Source organism: Phascolarctos cinereus, unplaced genomic scaffold, assembly GCF_003287225.1.
Source record: "Phascolarctos cinereus isolate Bilbo 61053 unplaced genomic scaffold, phaCin_HiC Scaffold_9;HRSCAF=440, whole genome shotgun sequence".
Taxonomy (NCBI): domain Eukaryota; kingdom Metazoa; phylum Chordata; class Mammalia; order Diprotodontia; family Phascolarctidae; genus Phascolarctos; species Phascolarctos cinereus.
Window position 1 is genome coordinate 134,985,914 of NW_027556402.1, and position 14,640 is coordinate 135,000,553.

Here is a 14,640-nt window from a genome sequence, read left to right on the forward strand (position 1 = left end):
ATTCTCTAGTACGAAAGAGGGGAACAACAGAGTACTAATGCTTGCCTCAGGGAGGTAGAACTCTAACCCTTACTAGGTTATTTTACTATAGTATTTTTTTAGCCAGCTCAAGGTATATAAAGTACAAAAAGCAATATGCAAAGAGATTTCTTATCAAAAAATAATTTTTGTAAATGTTCTTTTCTATAGAAAGTAAATTAATGAAGAAAAATGGATTCTGTCCAGTATGAAATTGGAGAAAAGGGCCTTTCTAGAATCCTTTCCTTGAAAATAGCTAGATTTCTCTATGTGGCACTTATATATTCCACCCCTATATCCATCACCTTATTTATGTTTCAGATGGTGCTTACCTCCAATGGAGTTATTAGTTTTCCTAAAGATGACCAGTCTAAGGAAAATTTGCATGCTTGAGAGCTGGGTTAATCCTAATCATCCTCATCTCTTTCATTCAATTTACATAGTCCTAGAGGGTTGTCTGAAGCCACTGAGAAGTTAAAAGATTTGCCCATATCCATACAGCCAGTACTGGTCAGAGGCAAGGCTTGATAACACACTATATCACCCTTCTTCATATATACATCCACATTGAAATGAGATATATATATATATATATATATATATATATATGTATGTGTGTATGTATGTATACATATATATGTATATATGTATGTGTGTATGTATGTATGTGTGTATGTATGTATACATATATGTATATATATACACATATATACACACACACACAGCACACACATACACAACACACATACCATACTCAAGTACAGACATTGTGAGATAATATATTTTGGTAAATCTGTAAGAAATCAGACATATACTAGGGCATTCTGGATTATAATCTTAAGTAAAAGTGAACTGAGAACTCTATTTTTCAACATGTTCAGGTAACTTTTTTTTTCATCCTTTACCTTGTCACAAAATGTCTCTCCAATATACTCTTTCCCCACTTCCTTTTGACATTAAGAATAGTGAGAGAACTGGACTTGTGATTTCACTGGGAAAGAATGGATGGGGAAAACTTACTCAACCAACACAAGAGAATTGCTTTTCTGCCATTTGTATACAGGCACCTAGAACAGTGGTGTCAAACTTAAATGGAAAATGATGCCTGCTCAGCATATTGGCATTGAAAACCACAAATTAACATTGTTAATATTCATTTTGTCAAACATTACCCAACTATATTTTAATCTGGTTCCTGAGTCATTAATTTGGCCTAGACATCTCTGACCTAGAGCACTGTAATGTTGTGACTTGTCCAGGCTCACATACTCAATACATGTCAGAGGTACTACTTCACCACAGATCTTCTAGATATCAAGTCCTTTATACAATATTGTCTTTCAGTTCAGTGCTAATGTTACTACTTCAATTGGTTGCCTCGCTTTTTCCCCCAACGTATGCATTATTTTCTACCACTGATGTACTACTACTTTTGGAATTAGAGGAAAGGGCAAGTTCTGTCTGTCCCTCTTTCTATCTGTCCCTCTTTCTATCTACGTCATTCAGGGCAAATATCCCTCTTGGACTCATTTTCCTTCTCCTTACAATGAAGCGGTTGAACTCGATGGCCTCTGAGGTTATCTAATTCTAAAACCATGATCTATGATCCTATGTAACCCTGTAAATAAATGATTATTTGAGATCAAATGAAGTCAACAAGCATTTTTTAAGAGCTTACACTATAGCAGGCACTGTACTAAATGCTAGGAGTATAGATAAAAGCAGAAAGGAACACAATCCCTTCCCTCACAGAGTTTATATCCTAATGGGAGAAAACAACACATAAAATGAAGCTAGAAAAACAGGGGTTGAAGAAGAGAGGAAGTTATTCTATGTTGGGGCATTACAGAGAAATTATGAGAATTTCAGGGTTGTAGCCTGGAGAGGGATGAAGATATGCCTGGCCGTGGCTGCCTCCTTAAAATGGAGATTCGTGGAAAGACAAGCCAGTCAGAGATCCCATGGGGTAGAAGGTGCTTACAATTTGAAAAGCCAAGGGATGAAGTGAGCATCTGTAGTGAAGAGATCATAAAAACATATCACTTGAGAGCTAAAATTTTGTGAATGACTTTCTTGAGAGTGAATTATTTTATTACTTAGATTATGGACATTATTTTGACTTCTGGACACATTATTGAGGTCTTGTCAGCTTTTTAGGACTTAACAGAGTTTTAATTCTAATAGTAAATTCTTCAATATCCTGGGTCATTTCTATACCATCATGAGGCATCTGAGGAGAACTTTACTGGCAGATACAGGTAGAAGTAAAGAAATCTATTTAGGTGAATAAAATATTTAAAAATAGTGGGTACCTGAAAAATGCCTTTGTCGTCATGAAATTGATGGTTATGAAAATTACTGTCATATTATACCTATAAATATTACCTTTTTATGCATAAGTATAGTCATCAAACACTTATTACAATCAAAATATTGCAATACAGATGTCAAATCACTCCCCAAACATCACTTTTCTCACATCAATCTCAATGACACAGAAATTTCAAATGGTGCCAGAGCCTGAAAGTATTCATAGAAAAGCTTCCAAGTAACTGAAGATATTAATACCACAAAATATACTTTGAGTCTCAGAAGACCTGGAAAAGAATCACTAACTTCAAGCATTAGCCACTTTTGTTTTAATGGAAATTTACTGCCTGCGGGATGAAACAATCACTTGTAAGTTTGAAAAATTGTAACTTGGGAGTTACAAAACCTAGACAATGAAAAGCACTCATTAATTTTTTTTAAACTAAACTAAAACTTTTGGGACACCCTGTATAATATCCTTAATAGAAATAGACTTTACATTTATTCTATCATAGGCTGTCCTTGCCAGTATTAAGAAAATAATTGCTTTCAAAATTATGGTTAAATGACTATATGAATACAAGACTCCAAGCAAAACATAGGCTGCTGAAAAGTTCAATCATCACGTATTTACCGAATTTTTACTTTGTATTGACTAATAGTCTAGATCTTCAGGTAATTTAGTCTTGCAGTGATTCTAAAGAATAAATTAGAATGGAGAACTGGAGCCAGGAAAACCATTTATGAAGTTGTCACAGTATTTAGAGTTTGTTGCAATGAAGCTCTAGACTAAAATGGTGTTTGTGAGAAGACAGATTGAATCTGAGGGAAAAAGTAGTAATAGCCCCCATTTATAAAGTGCTTTATAGTTTATAGATTACTTCCCTCACAGATATTCTTTACCTGGGGATGGCTAGGGCCCAGAAAGCTAAGAGACTATCCTGAACAGTAGTCATATCCAGAAATAAATATGAGGTAAAACTCCAAGTCTTTGAGCAAAGAAATCCTTTTGATTCTGCTCTGCAAATTCAGAGCTCCTCTCCCTATCATTTTAGGCACATTCCAAGGGTACTCAGATCATAGATATTGAACTGAAAGAAACCTTAGAAGTCATCAATCCTATGCTTCTCATTTTACAGATGAAGATGCTAAGGCCAGGTAGGTAAAGTAATTTGCCTGAGGTCATAGAGGTAGCAATTGTAAAAGGATGATTTAAGCACGTGTCCTCTGATGACCAGTTCTCTTCCCACTGTATTATTTTACCTTCTTATTTTTCAAGCCCTGAACCTGTACATTTACCTCAAATCTGCCTACTCATTTCAAGGTCTCCTGTAAGTGATCTTTGGATAAAGTATTTGTGGCACCTCCCCATGAGTTTAATATTCTGAATTACTATGATAACAATTCTTTTTTGAATTACAAGACAGAGCCTTAACTAATTGACTTAATACTTCCCAACTTTTAGCATTTAGACTCTAAGTGACACAGTCCTTCTATAGGGATCAAATGACATACTGTATGTGAAGTTTTTGCTTGTTTGTGTTTGGAAACCTTGAGGTACATGTAAATACTTATAAATATGCACTGTTTTGTTTCTGTTGGTAGTAATAGTAGCAGTAGCAATAGTAATAGTAGTGTTAGTTTCTCACAATAAGAAAGTGAGGTAGATATTAAATGTATTCTTATCCTCATTTTACCAATTAGAAAACAGAAGCTTAGCAAAGCTAAATAATTTGTTCACGGTCACCCAAGAAGTAGCAGGGCCATAACACAAGCCCAAGTCTTCTGATGCCAATTCCACACTCTATACAATGTCACCTTAATGTCAGGCCAAGCATGATGGGAGAAAGAATAGATCTTGATGAAAAATTGCATATAATGAGTGAAAAAGAAAGAAGTAAAAATAAGTCCAATATTTCTAGCCCAGGATACTAGAATAGTGTTGTCACTGACTTAGAAAGAAGTTGGGGAAAATAGTCAACTTTGAAAGAAAGAAAATATGTTTTGTAGAAGTATAAAATATCAGCTCAACCTGTGGATAGCGTGTCAGGCTTGGAGACAGAAAAACTTGAGTTCAATTCTGGACTCAACCTCTTACTAATGATGTGACACTGCTCAAGTCACTTAGCCCTATTGAGCTGGAGAAGGAAATGGCAAACCCTCTTGGATCATTGCCTAGAAAATTCCAAATGGGGTCATGAAGAGTCAGGCATAATTGCAATGACTGAACAACAGTAGAGTATTAGAGATAAAAGCAATTTAAACTAAATTTCCCTATTTTACATATAAGAAAACAGATACAAATGATTACCACAATAACATAACTAATAGGTATTTGAATGGGGCTAAAAAATAGGTAGAAAGAGTTTAGTTCTCCCATCTGAAGTAATTTTTACTATATGCTGTGCTGCTTCCTTAAAATGCTTTGGACACACTGAATCCGAAGATGAAGCAGAATACCCAAACATCCTATATTCTATATAGCTAGGTTTATATTCTATATTCTATATAGCTATTTAGAAATATGAACATGGACTAGAAATGAGATGCCTACTCAAGAGAAAAAATTCTGGGAGGGAGCCTTTAGTGAGAAGTTACTTGATGTTATTGAATTCTTTGAGCTAGCCAAAAGAGTAAGTATATTTCTCTCTCAGAAAAATAATATTTTTCTTCTTCATTAATCTTCTTGTTATCCAGTAATATTTTAATGAGAAAAATACATTTTAGACAATACTGCAGAGAAGAATGGAGATATAGTGTGGGTTGATTTCTTCTGTGCTCAGAAAGTTAAAGGGTAAGAGGGAGGGAATAAATAAGGAAGAGTGAAAGAGAAAGGGAGAAAGGGAGGGTGGGAGGAAGACAGAGAATGAGAAAGGGAGAGGGAGAAAGAGATGGAGGGGCGGAGGGGTTTACTAAAGAGGGAGGGATGAAGAGGGAGAGATTGGAAGAGACTGGAAAGGAGGAAGAAGGACTGATAGAAAGGAAGGGGAAGGAGGAGGGAAGGAAAGAAAAAACAAAGCTCATATCACCTTGTATCGATTTAGTGCCACTAGCTGATTTGGCACAAATGTTTTGCAAAGTAGTGGTCATGTTAAATTTTAGTAAATGGCTGTCTTTTCTGAGCTGACACTGTGGAGGGACTAGCAAACTAATATAGAATATTCAGAGAAAGCCTGGAGACATTATCTAAACAGCATTTACTTGAACAGAATTGATTTAGAACCTTGATTAAATTTAAGTGCTGAGCCAAACAATCATGATCCTAGGCTTTATTGGAGATACTATGATTGCTGATTGACAAGGTTATAGGATAAAGGTGACTCCATTGATCCTCATATCTATTCCGGGAAAAAAATATATATTTAAACATAGATGAAGGTTGTGTGTTTTCTTAGAAAAACAATAGTTCACTTTCTCTTTCTTGCTGACTCATTTCTCCTAAATATAAAATTATTTAAGATTTAATTTTTCATATTTAAGATCAATCAACAGAATTTTAAAATTCCAATATAATTGAGCCTATGATTACCTGAAAAATAAATTCATGTGGATCCAAGGCAACCTGACAATTAAAGAGATGGGTAATGTCTTCTTGTTGCCATTCCTTTGAACCATTTTGATTTGACCATGAGTTTCTTCCCTACAGAACTTCTGTTCCAATAATTGTGTTTCTTCCTAGAAAAAAAATAGTCATATTTGCTGTTTAGTAGAGTAGGAAGAGAGTTGTTGGCTCCTATTTGGTAGTGTGTATTTGATTGAAAGGATATAACAGTTAATAGCAATATTAACATTGCTATTTAATTTACATTTAGAAAAATCATAACTGATATTAAATTATGGATAAATTCTATGATGGTAGAATTAAAAATGGTAGCGAAGAGCAAGTTCACACAGAAGATGAAGTACTGATTTTATAAATATAAATTTTCCTGATGACTTTGTTCACACCTCAATTTTTATCCAAGTTGAATTTATTTGAACTATGACACTAGACTATAAGCATTCCCTCTACTGTTTGTACTTACTACTCTCCTAGAGTTCATTCAATGGATAGAAGTTGTCATTATCAAGATAGGTTTCAAAGTGGCATTTCAGAAGTACCAACATTGGCACTATACCTGTAGAGATGCTTGTGACTTGTTATAATACGAGTGAACGTGAAAACCAGGTTTATGCCAAAGATAAACTAGGGTGTGATGATTAGCTTTACAAAAATATACACAAAAGAAGACTTTTAAATGTGACTCTTCCATACTACATTTAAAATAATGTTCAGTTAGAGCCTTTTTCTATTTTCTTATGTTCTTCATTCTCTGCATCTCCCCATATCTCTCTATTCCCAAAATACTAGAAGATAATTTTATCCTTCCTTCATGGAGAATGAATTTATAGATACTGTAGAAATACAAACCAAAGGAATTGATAAGTGATTTCCCCTTGTGATGTGGGGAATAGGAAGAGTCAAAAGTGGAATAAGTTTTCAAATATAGAAGACTGGCTGAAAGATAATGGCATAGAAGGAAATAGTGGCTTCTCTTCTGCAGTGGCTCTAAGGTCAAAATGAAGTTCAATCCGTTTGTGACCTCTGACCAAAGCAAGAACTGCAAGAGGCATTTCAATGCCCCTTCCCTCATATGGAGGAAAATTATGTCTTCTCCTCTTTCTAAGGAGCTGAGACAGAAATACAATGTCCAATCCATGCCCATTTGAAAAGATGATGAAGTCCAGGTTGTTCAGGACACTACAAAGGACAGCAAATTGGCAAGGTACTTCAGGTTTACAAAAAGAAATATGAGATCTACATTGACGTGTGCAGCAGGAGAAAGCTAATGGTACAACTGTCCATGTGGGCATTCATCCCAGCCAGGTGGTTATCACAAGGCTAAAAGTGGACAAAAATCGCAAAAAGATCCTTGAGCAAAAAGCCAAATCTCTCCAAGCAGGAAAGGAAAAGGGTAAATATAAGGAAGAAACTATTGAGAAAATGCAAGAGTAAAAAATTACATGGCTGTAATTTTCTAGAATAAAAAAAAAAAGGAAACAGTGAAGTCAGAAAGAGGAGTAAGTTTTGGTAGAAAGATAATGTTTTCACATTTGAACAAGTGAAATTTGAGATGTTGATAGAGTACCATGTTGACAAATAACTGATTAAGGGATCATGTGGCTATATAAAGAGAAAATATTAGATACTGCTACATCTTGTTCCTCCTTTCAAACAGAGAGAGAGAATGTTAGGTGAAACTAAATATATCGCGCAGTGAATAGTGTTGGAACTGGAGTCAGGAAGACTCATATTTGTGAGTTCAAATCCAATCTCAACACTTACTAGCTATGTCACTCTGGGCAAATCACTTAACCCTGTGTGATTCAGTTTCCTCATCTGTAAAAGTAAGCCAGAGAAATAAATGACAAACCCCAGTGCTTTGCCAAGAAAATGACAAAAAGGAGTCATGAGTCAGATATGACTGAAAAACAACCAAACAATGACATGTTCTTCAGACCTTTGACCAAGTTGTCCTTTGTTCAATGATCTGGCTGTGTGAAACTGAGCATTGACTGATATCACTTAGGAGAAGCTTAGATGGCACAGTAGATAAGATTTCCAGGCCTAGAATTGGGAAGATTTAAGTTCAAATTTGGCCTGAGACACTTACTAGCTTTGTGACCTTATTTGACCTCCATTTGTCTCAGTTTCCTCATCTCCAAAATGGAGATGATCATAGCATCTACCTCTCAGTGATTTTATCTGGACTGAATGAGATAACATTTATAAATTACTTAGCACAGTGGGTGGCAAATTGTACACACTATATAAATGTTAGCTATTGTTATTGTTGTTATTATTATTACTTATATGGAAGAGTGATTTCTCTGAGAAAACGGAATCTAAGGCCTGATCATGCTCTAGGTAATCCTTCCCCTCCAAGGAACTGAGCAGGAAATTTCTAAAAAAAAGTGTCTTGGCCAATAAAATAACAAGTTATTAAATTGACTACCTCCGAGAGAAGAGATAGTAGGGACAAAAATATAAGCACACACAGAAACACCTGTCTTTAGAGAATGATCTGTACTTTTTATAAATTTTGAATTCAAGGTCCCTTCTACATACCCATGCTTGTCCCTTGTTGATCAATTAATCTGTTTCAGCAAGATGAAGTTCTGACTTGACACTATAGCATTAGAAAATTTGGTCCCTCACATTAGGCTTTAAAAAGTGAAGCTTACATTACTGACTCAGGGACCTGTGCTTAATTAGTTTTAGACATCTTCTCTACTTAAAAACTGATATATTAACTTACTGAGGCTTTCTTTTTCATTATGATAGCTGCTGACTGATTAACTTGTTCTATGATCTGTATCATTTGTTTATCATGAATTGAACCAACAGCTGCAAAACGCAGTTGGAAATAACCCAGGAGCAAAGGAAGACAAGTTTTCTGGAAGAGACGAAGAAAATGTAAGAAGTCAAACCAACTAGTGCACACTTGTATGCAGGAGACTGTTTAAAAGTACCTCTGGTGTGTCAATTCCTAAGTACTAACACCAGAGAATTGTAAGCCTCAGGCTCCAAAGCAGCATTAACAATACATTGTGGAAGGTAAATTACCTGTGAACATAATTAAAAGGTTGCAAATCCTGTTTGTACACTAATAAGTTTAGTTATGATAATGTAGAAATGACAGAGTTCTTCACTTTTTAAAAATTAGCATGTGTCTATTTAAATTTAAATTTAGAATGGTATTTTTGTACATGCCAGGATAACAAGGTTTTTTTTTTAATGAATGATACATTTCAAAAGAAATGGCTACTTAAAATACATTTATAATGTCATAATCCTTCAAAACCAATATTACAGTGTTGTCAGTTATAATGATGGAAATTATGCTGTTAAGTAGTTCCACACGAGATGCCTACAGTGAAATCCTCCTGAAGGGGATTTTATAGGTTTAGATGTAATGGGATGTTATAAAAGGGTTTTGTTATCTTCAAATACATGACTTGGAGCTTTTCAGAATGGGCAGGAGTACTATGGAACATGTTCAAAGAGTTTCAAGTTATCACTGTGATTCGAGATCTAAGACCCTCACATTTTTCTTCTACTAGGGATACTTCATAGCATCAGAGATAGAGCACTGGACTTAGATGCAGAAATAACAGGCTTCAAATCTGCCTCTGGCAGATTGTGTGACGATGGGTGAGTTACTTAACCAGCATAAGCATCAGTTTCCTCTTCTGAAACATAAGCATGATAATATTGCTTCCAAATCCAAACTTAAGAGTGTTTTTGTGAATTTTAGATGAGATGATGAATGTAAAGTGCTTTGAAAACTTTTTTTATTTTAAAAATGTATTTATTTATTTTTACTTTTCAACATTCATTTTATAGGATTTTGAGTTCTCTATTTCCCCCACTCCCTTCCTTCCCCTCTCCCCAAGACAGTATGCAACCTGATATATGCATGTACAATCATATTAAACATATTTCCACATTGATGGGTTGTTGTCCTTTGTTTTCAAAGAGGACCAAAGTCAAGTTTTAGTGTGTCCTATTGTGGCTAATCAGACCAATACAAGCTTGGAATGTTCTACTACAGATTGGGCACAAATAGTCCGTGTGAACCTTTGGGGTGGATTCTCAACGTTTGCATAACTGGCATTTTTCTTGAACTATTGTAATTCTTCTTTGCTCATACAGCACAGCACATTTTCTGATGTAGGCACACCATGCTAAGTGGTAGTGTACCAGTGTCTCTCATGTCACACAATCCCCAGATTCTTAATAGAGACCTTGATAGTGTCCTTGTATCAGTTCTTCTGACCACCACGTGAACACTTGCCCTGTGTGAGTTCTCCACAAAATAGTCTTTTTGGCAAGTGTAACTTTTGCATTCGAACAACTTGGCCAGCCCATTGGAGTTGCCCTTTCTGAAGCAGAATTTGAATGCCTGACAGTTTAGTTAGAGAAAGGACCTCAGTGTCTGGTATCTTATCCTGCCAGGTGATCTTCAGTATCATCCTAAAACAATTCATATGGAAGCGATTCAGTTTCCTGGCATGGTGCTGGTATACTGTCCAGGTTTCACAGGCACACAACAATGAAGTCAGCACAACAGCTTTGCAGAACCTTTTCTCTCTCATACTGTCCTTCAGATCCTCCCAAACACTGAGCTAGCTCTGGCAATGCATGCATCAACCTCATTATCAATGTGTACATCACTGGAAAGTACAATACCAAGGTAAATGAACTTATCCACAGCATTCAGAACTTCTCCACTTGCTGTAACTGATGGTTCCACATATGGATGGTGTGGTGGTGGCTGATGGAGCACCTGTGTTTTCTTGGTGTTCATTGTTAGGCCAAAATTAGTACAAGCAGCAGAGAACTGATGCATACTTTTTTGCATCTCAGCTTCAGAGGCTGCACTGAGTGAAAAATCATCTGCAAATAGAAAATCATGCACCAACACTCTCTCCACTTTAGTCTTGGCTTGTAGTCTTTTCAAGCTGAAAAATTTATCATCAATGATATAGCTGACCTTGATGCCATGCTCATCCTCACTGAAAGCATTTGACAATTTGGCTGAAAACATCACGCTAAAAAGCATGGGAGCAAGATTTTGAGCTTTAAATTTCCCCCACTCCCTCTCTTCCCTAAGACAGCATGCAAATCAATATAGGCATGTATAATCATATTACAAAGATTTCCACATTAGTCCTGTTGTCAAAGAAGTGAGAAGAGTCAAGTCTAACAAAGTCGGTCATCACACAATGTTATTGTTACTGTGTACAATATTCTCCTGGTTCTGCTCACTTCATTCAGCACCAGTTCATGGAAATCTTTCCAGGTTTTTCTGAAGTCCACCTGCTCACCATTTCTTATGGAATAACAGTGTTGAGGTTTAGAGGTTGTGGGGTGCTGGGACCCCAATATCACAACACATGAGTCCTGTCTAAAAGAATTCAACCCACGCCTTCTTTCAGACAAAGACAAGGTTTATTAGAACATCCATCATATTGGGCAGATTCTTAAGGAGTCTGAACATCAGTAAGCTATTGGCTAAAATTTAAGAATCTAAGCAGTAGCTAGATTATAAGAATCTAAGCACCTTAAATGGAGACAAGACAGAACTTATACAGAAAGACAATGGGAACTTCCGCTTCCGGGAGCCAAGATGGCGGAGTGAAAAGATAGTTGCTCTCATTCTCCCCTATCAACCTCTGAAAACCCAAAAAATATCACCACAGAAAAAAACCCTGGAACAGCTGAACTAGAAGAAAGACAGGGAGCAACAGTGCAACAGCCCAGCAAACAGGTCTCCCACTGCCTCAGCAAAAATAAGGGAGGCAGAACTACAAGGGGCCACAGGCAGAGAAGTACCCTGTGGCATTCATCTGAAAGGAGGTGAAGAAAGCAACCTAAAGGCTTCCTGAAGCCCTGGCCTTGCTGGTTCCAACCCAAAATCAGGTGAGCTGTCAGAGCCCTACAGCCTACAACTGTGAAGAAATCCTGAAGCCCAGGTGGTAGAACAGGCAAACACCAACACTTGGACCTCCAACAGTCTCAGTGAGGGCAGGGGAACCAGTGGAAATCAGCTCAGAAAACCACCAGGTTCCTCTGCACTCTACCAGAAAAATCTCCCACTGCATCAGCAGAAACAAGGGAGACAACACTGCAGGGGCCCCCAGGCAGATAAACACCCTACAGCACCCATCTAAAAGGAGCTGAAGAAAGCTAAAGGAAAGGAAAAGCAGGCAACCTAAAATTGCCTAAAAGTTCCAGCCTTGCTGATTCCAGCCCAACATGAGGTAAGGTCCCAGAAACCTACAGCCTCCAATTGCTAGTATAAGAGGCCCCAGCACACAAAGCCAGTGACCAAAACCTAGGCTCCCAACACTAGAAGCTTAGGTCAGTGCCCGCTGTTCCCCAGCAGGAGAGCTCAATCTCTTTAAAGGCCAGGGAATAAAGAAACACCATAAGTAAAAAGAAACGTACCATAGATTATGAGAAGAGTGAAAATTAAGACAGAAATTCTGAAGAGGACAACATTGTCAACAAATCCACATCTGCAACAACAAAAGGGAATATGAGCTGGTCTGAAGCCCAAAAAGCCTTCTTAGAAGAGCTCAAGAAGGATTTTAATAGTCAAATGAGAGAGGTAGAAGAGTCCTTCAAAAATACAATTGGCCAATTGGAAAAAAAATACACTGAAGAAAACAAGTCCCTAAAAAACACAATTGGCCAATTGAAGAAGGAAGGACAAAAACTAACAGAAGAGTACACTGAAGAAAACAAGTCCATAAAAAACACAATTGGCCAATTGAAGAAGGAAGTACAAAAACTAACAGAAGAAAACAATCTGTTAAAAACTAGAATTGGACAAATGGAAACTAATGTCTCTATGAGAGAGCAAGATCAGTCAAACAGAAACAAAAAAATGAAAAAATAGATGAAAATAAAATACCTCATTGTAAAACAACCGACCTGGAAAATCGATCAGGAGAGACAATTTAAAAATTATTGGACTACCTGAAAATCATGATGAAAAAAAGCCTGGACAGTATCTTTCAGGAAATCATAAAGGAAAACTGCCCGAAGTCCTAGAACCAGAAGGGAAAATAACCATAGAAAGAATCCACCCATCACCACCTGAAAGAGATCCCAAATTGACAATGCCAAGGAATATAATAGCAAAATTCCAAAATGACCAGATAAGAGAGAAGGTGCTGCAAGCAGCCAGAAAGAAACAATTTAAATATCATGGAACCACAGTCAGGATTACCCTTGCAGTTTCTACATTAAAAGACCACAGGGCATGGAACATGAAATTCCTAAGGCAAAGGAGTTTGGAATGCAGCCAAGGATCAACTACCCAGCAAAAATGAGCATCATTTTTCAAAGCAGGAGGTAGATATTCAACAAAATAGGAGACTTCCAAACTTTCCTGATAAAAAGTCTAGAGCTCAACAAAAAATTTGATCTTCAAGTATAGGACTCAAGAAGGACATAAAAAGGTAAATGGGGCAGAAAGATACAATACGTTGTTAATAAGGGGGTGGTGCTGTTTAAACGCCTATAAGGGAATATGACACTTGCAACCTTTGAGAACTGTACTGTTATTACACCATGTTAAAAGAGTATACATAAAGAGGGTGGATATTAGTTGACTTTGATGTAATTATAAAAAAAAGTCTAATCAAGTGGGCTAAATGGATCCAAAGAAGTGGATCAATCTCATCTTTGAAAATGTACTGAGAAAGGAGGAGGCAGACAAGGGTAAATTACATTGCAGGAAAAGACACAAAATCCTGGGAAGAATGGGGGGACACTGGCTGATACTCTTTGTTTGCTGCCAACTGTAGGTGAATGACCTGTAGTCTGGGAGACACAAATCTGACAGAAAAAAAACTACAGGGCCCAGATATAAATCAGGGGCCAGATTTAGTGCCCAACTTTGAGAGGATAAAACATCTTAGCTCTGTCTGGATTCAAATAATTCAGTTTTCCAACCATGCAGTATGAAATCCACCTCATAGCCAGACTCAGGAATACCCAGGTGGGTAACATTCCCTTTCAAAGGAACATAATGGGGAAACTGAGCCAGGAGGATCCTATCTTAGACTAAGGCTAACATTGTCCTCTCAGCTTTTCCCGATGCTGACTTCCCACCAGTATCACATTCTCTGAGTAGCTTGTGGAATTTCTCTCAGATGGTGGATTATTGATTATCAATGGATTATGATCCATCAGACAATTCAAAATAAAATCCATGAGCTTTTACCTCAAACAGCAAGTTTTACTAATCACAGCTTAGGAAAAAAACTTTTCCAAGATTTACATCTCAAACATAAATTTGTCCTGGTATAAAAAGCCAATCACTAGAGATTTTTTTTACACTTGCAAATTCTCAGCAAGCCATAATCCAAACAGTTTACACATTAAAACAATAACCAATAGCCAAATTATTGTAGCGGTAACCAAATTATGAAAAGTTGCTTGACATAACTGATACAAAAAGTTCAACAATTTGAAATTTGAAACAAACCAATTACTAATCAAGTGACTTCAGTTTTATTAAATGTATTTCCACATTACTTTACACAGAGAATCAACATCTCATTATTGATAGTTAAAACCACAAATTTAAGAGCATGCTTACCCAAGTTCAGAGGCTAGTTTCTTTACCTTGAACAGGATGTGCTGAACCTGGGTGATGGTTCTAGGCAAAGGTTGCCCTAAGTCCCAAGCCATTTCCAGGGGAGCCCATGCTCTAGCTACTGCCCTTCCCCCCCCCTTTCTTTTCCAGGTGGGGG

The 14,640-nt window shown here is 36.9% G+C and overlaps 1 pseudogene; it reads left to right on the forward strand.

Annotated features, from left to right (window-relative positions):
• The first annotated feature begins 6,888 nt into the window (after positions 1–6,888).
• Positions 6,889–7,324, forward strand: LOC110217435 (large ribosomal subunit protein uL24 pseudogene; annotated as a pseudogene).
• Positions 7,325–14,640: the final 7,316 nt, after the last annotated feature.